This window comes from Brachypodium distachyon, chromosome 4 (assembly GCF_000005505.3).
Source record: "Brachypodium distachyon strain Bd21 chromosome 4, Brachypodium_distachyon_v3.0, whole genome shotgun sequence".
NCBI classification, from domain to species: Eukaryota; Viridiplantae; Streptophyta; class Magnoliopsida; order Poales; family Poaceae; genus Brachypodium; species Brachypodium distachyon.
This window is the reverse complement of record NC_016134.3, coordinates 18,256,123-18,262,122: the sequence shown is the minus strand read 5'-3', so window position 1 is coordinate 18,262,122 and position 6,000 is coordinate 18,256,123.

Below are 6,000 nucleotides of genomic sequence, written 5' to 3'. Positions count from 1 at the left end.
TCGAAGTTCGAGCCTGACGAGCACCTGAATCGATCGACCGACGATCATCCGAAGCAGGAAGATTATTTACAGCTTGATACACAGTCGAGTAATCGGAAAAAAAAACTCTTGAGTCCCTACCCGAGTCTACTCCTGTAACAGGGACTCGGGAGCTAACTGACGAGGGAATGACCTTTCGAGTCCTCAACCTTCATATACCCGATACAACTCAACAGGGGGTCCACTCGAAGGCCCATCAAGTATATGCAGGTCATGTCCCTCAAAGTGCGGCTCAAGCAAAGGAACATCATCTTGCCATACCAGAATGTACTGATCTGATTGTAACCTTCCCGATTATCATGCCCGAGACCTAGCCGCCAGTATATAAGGCTAGGAGGGGGAATCGGGAATGGGCATCCTCTACACACACATCAGATTTCATCTGTGCACCATAGCCTCTGAGCTTCCCTGTAACCTGAATCAATACAATACACCAAAAGCAGGACGTAGGGGTATTACCCTCCGAGGGCCCCGAACCAGGGTAAACCTTGCGACTCCCCTAGTCTTTGTTAGTCGACGAGATTGCTGGTGCACCCCGTGCTCTCCATAGTCTAAAACCCTCGAGTTTGGGTATTGCCAAGGTAGCACCTCGTCACCACCCACCACCGAGACCCAACCCAGCTCCGATGACAGCGGAGGCTTCCATGGCGACCACACTAGATCTCTTCGCCATGGAACTGCGATCACTCAACCCATCTTCACAGCAGTGGGAACAGGCTAAGGAGGTACCGGCGGACAAGAGCAACCATCCACCAGCACAGGAGACTAACCCTGCCAAAGGTATGAACCTCAACATTGACCGAAGGCCTGGCATCAAACTCTAGCAAGAACTTTGGCGACGATGGAATTTTCCCATCACGGTCCCTGCCTCTACTAGACCAGACTTCTTCATGGTGGCATCATTTGGAAGATGCAAATTCAGGCTTACTCCACTACACCAGCACATAGTTTTTGTAACACACGGATGTGAGAATATAGCAAAAGAAAAGTGTTACTAAGGTCTTCAGTAACACAGTTTGTTATGTGTTAGTTTAGGCCGTGTTACAAGCTATGGTAGTGTAACATGTAATATTTGTTACTATATGTAATAAAAATGTGCTACAACTATACTACAGTAAAACTTACTCCCTCCGTCCAACAAAATATGTCTCAAGTTTGTCAAAATTTGGATGTATCTAAACATGACCTAGTGTATAAATGCATTCAAATTTGATCAAAGTTAAGACATCCTTTGTTGGACGGAGGGAGTATTATATACGTTACTAGAAACACCAGTAACACTTTTCTCTAGCTATAGTAAAATAGCTAGCAACAATTTTTTCATCGTACAGCAACAGACGTAGTAACACACTTTTTAGATGTAGCAACACAGCTAGTAACACATTTTTTGTTCTAACAACATGATTTTTTAGGTCCACTTTGACCAAATATCAGCCTACTCAAGAGTTGTCTGTGGGCCAAGCCCAACAATTCAGCCTATTTATAAGTGTTTTTTAGATACACTATATCCAGTTAATTGGGCCAAGCCCATAGTTCCAGCCCGTTTATTTTCTTTAAGATCCATTTCGCTTGGGCCATGGCCAATTTGAGCCAGCCCACTCAAGAGTTTTGTATGGGCCAAGCCCAACAAATCAGCCTATTTAAAATGTTTTTTAGATACACTATACTCAGCTAATTGGGCCAAGCTCATAGTTGAAGCCCGCTTATTTTTTTTTCAAGTTCTATTTCGTTTGGGCCATGGCTAATTTGATCCAGCCCATTTTTTTTTGACCAATTACATTTAATTGCAAATTTCAGATTCATTTTTTCAAAAAATTTTATAAAAATACCAGTGCAGTTATATATTGTTTGTAACTATTTTCCAATTAATTTGGAATTATTTCTGCATGGTTACATTCATTCATTCCATATTCATGAACAACTCGATTTGTCTTAAGAATTATGGAAAGAATTACATATCTCTACATCCCAGGCGTCATATAAACGCTCAGAAAAACTGTTAACACATATTATGTTGATCGCATATTTATTGACCAATCAAAATGACAAACAAGATGCTAAATCATACATGCAACGAAAATACAGAAATTTAACACAATTAAAGCTAAGGCGACATCATCGTCTTTGTCTTCCATCTTCCAAAAAACATATCACCTGTCAATGGAAAAGGATCACCAATGAGAAGCATGTAAAACACAAGTGAGAGTATCACACAACATAAACAGAAATGCATTGGATGTAAGTGAGAACATGGTGACATTTCCAATTGCAGGCCAATTGTAGTGATGACCTTGAACAGGAAAATATACCGCCAAATTTTATGTTATGCCAGTTGTAGGTATATGTGCCTGAACAGATGAACAAATCAATTTCCCAACATAACAGATCACACGATTTGTGGAAAATCTAGTTAGCTAATTAACTATGAAGCATAGAACAGTCCAGAAGCAAACACTTGCAGGTTGGGAAGAACCAGTTGGCAACTTATCATCAGACCTCACCTAGTAGCATATGGCCATATAATTAGCGATTGCTAAAAAACTACTCCCTCCGTTTCATAATTCTTGTTGAAATATTACATGTATCTAGACACATTTTAGGAATAGATACATCCATTTTTGGTCAAATTTGATACAAGAATTAAGGAACGGAGGGAGTACATAGACTGCAATGCAAGCAAAGGCTTTAAGCTCTTTTACAAAGAAGGAAAAGGCATAAGAGATCCCATTTTCAGTTAAGATGCTAAGTTTAGATGATCCCACCTTGACCATATAGTCTGAATAGTTCATAACAGATGCGACTGAGCAATCCAAATATAACTCAAAACCTGATAGCACGAAAGATAGTTACATCAAGAAGAATTGGTGCTTGCCCTAGTAAATCATGGGAGTAGCAATATATTGGAAAAAACAATCCAGTAAATCATCAGCACCAATTAACATAACATGATTTCTTCCACTAGTTCCCCAACGCAACATTACATGTGCTAAAAGTAGATGGGATAAAAGATGGACAGTCTATGCTCTTACCCAGAAATACTTAATTAGTAAGACAAATGATTAAGCCCACATCTCCAAAACCAAAACTAGTATACTACTCACATGATCTTCCCATGCATACCACACCAGAGGCATCATTCTGGTGGAAAGACACATTGAAGCAACTATCTGCATTCAAAGATATTGCACATTGCAAGGCCCAGATAGGGAAAATTGTACTCTTTTGGCTAGATAGATGGAATGATCTTCCACTTGCCGACACCACTCATTTGTCATCAACCAGTCCTCCACTAACTGGGACATTGCTAATCAACAAGAGCTCATTGATCTTTTCCATCTGCCGCTGTCTACAGAAGCCCATCAACAATTCCAGGAATTTACACAGCTTGTGACAAACATGAACAGAACGAATGAACAAGATACATGGCTATACCCATGGAACAATCCAGGCTATTCTACTGCGAAGACCTATCAATCTTTCATTGCACACATTGACATTCCCATGTCACTCAAGTGGAACTGGTCATCTTGTTGCCAACTCAAACATAAAGTCTTCATGTGGCTCCTTTTGATTGATAGACTCAATACATGGGCCATGCTCCAGAAGAAGAACTTCCATTGACAGGATTACAATTGCATCCTCTACAACCAATATCGGCTGGAAACCAGAGATCACCTATTCTTCTCATGCCCCTTTGCGTTGACATGCTCGAGATATATTTGTCCGACATTCATGCCCCAACAATCTGTTCATGACAACAACATGGGCATAAAGCAGGCACTTCAAGTCCCTTTTTCATATGGAAATCATCACTGCAGTCAACTGGAGTATCTGGAGGACACGCAATGGCTACATATTCAATGGAATCAACCCATCACTCTACAGATGCACACGCATCTTCAAAGATGAGCTCAAGTTGGTCTTCCATAGAGCAAAAAGAAAGAAATACCATGCTATGCAATCATGGATTGAGAACTTTAGATAGCCATCAATTGTAATTATATGTAAATATTTACTTACAATTTTAATAAAATTGCTATAGGTTTAATGACCTAAAGCTTCCCCTAAAAAAAAGAACTGTATTGTACTAGATGCTAATAAGTTATACAAGGCATCTGCCAAAAGCTGATATGAAAAAAAAACACATTTAAAGTGTAAAATATCACGAATTAGTACATATGTAAACGTATATGATGAGGTTTTAAATGTAAAAAGTCGCACACTGGATGCAGAAAAAACAATGTTGGTGCTTACAAGAGCAAAAGTTGAGGTACTAACACAATTTATTTTGGGTTAATTCGACATCACACTGCAATTCAGACGAATTTAAAACTTACAATTTTCAAAAAATGCCATCGCAAATCACCATTTTTTTTTGAAAAATGGCACTACGGTTTTGGTCAAAAGATACCACTCCAGCGCATTTTTTTTTCGAAAGAAGAGGATGGTAGTGGTATTTTTTTAATATACCATTACAGTGTCCTACAATTCTTAGCGAGGATTACCAAATGATGTTATTTTTCGCTACGAATTTCGAATTCAGAACGTCAAAAATACATTGAGACTATAAATAAGTGTCCTGGTTTTATATAAAACTGTGATGTTTGGTTATGGTGTGTTGTCAAGAATATGTCAACAAAATTTGCCTAAAAAACGTAATGTCAAATTTAAATGGACGTGGCTAGGGAGTGGCCATTGGCTAGTTAAGGCCAGCCAGCCAACGCCCAATTAGGTACTCCCTCCGATCCTAAATTGTTGTTGAAATATTACATGTATCTAGACGCTTTTTAACAATAGATACATCCATATTTGCCCAAATTTGAGTCAAGAATTTAGGATCAGAGGGAGTAACTTTCAACTAGCTTAATTGGGTTGATCTTTATAAGGAAATCAATCAGTCTCGCGTGCCCGCCAACACGTCCTTGTAAAATATTCTTACCCCGCTCGTCGGTTGCTTGCACACGCATTTAATTCCGTTTATTTATTTTTCAAAACGCCATAACTTCAGAACCAAGTGTTGAAATTATGATCCGTTTTCACCATTGACCTTATCGCGACGAGATTTTCAAAACTACTCCCTCCGTTTCATAATTCTTGTCTTAAATTTACCCAAATATGAATGTATCTATTCCTAAAAAGCGTCTAGATACATGTAATATTTTGACAAGAATTATGGAACAGAGGGAGTAGATCCTAATTGGATATATTTTGATAAAAAATAAACTGGCAAGCAACTTTTATGTTAAACGATGTTACTTTTTCTTAACTTTTTTGCAACTTCTTCGGTATCGCTACATTGAAGTGAAAGTTGCTAAGAAAGTAGAAAGTTGCCGACAAAATGATTCAAAGTTGCTCTAAACTCAAGATTGCAATTTTATTCCTATACCGACGACTTTTACTCAGATATTTGCAATTTTGCGGCTCCTGTACCGGCAATTTTGATCCATACTAGCAACTTTGACTCCGCAATCTTAACTTCCATATTAAGCCAACTTTGGCTCTCACTCGGGAACAGTTTTTGCTCCACTCTGACAACTTTCACTACATCATAACAAACTTTGGTGTGCCTCAGTGACAACGTTTCTTTTGTGACGGCAATTTTATCTCCTATACTAATACCGTTAGCAACTTTGACTCCCAATACTAGCAAGTTTGACTCTTATGCTAACAACTTTGGCTCTATACTAGCAACTTTGGCTACATTACAAGAAAGATTTTGGCTTCTATACTGACAATTTTGGCTACTTTACCGGCAAGTTTGACTCTCACCCGGTAACAGTTTTTACTCCACTCTAGCAAATTTCACTCATGTTTCGGCAACTTTGTCTCCTATATCGGGAAACTTGGGCTCTTATTCCAGCAACTTTGACTCCCATGTTAGCACATTGTCCTTATTCTTCTTTACTTGCCGCATTATCGAATCAAGCATTCGGCACGGAAGGAATTAAAAAGAAAACATTT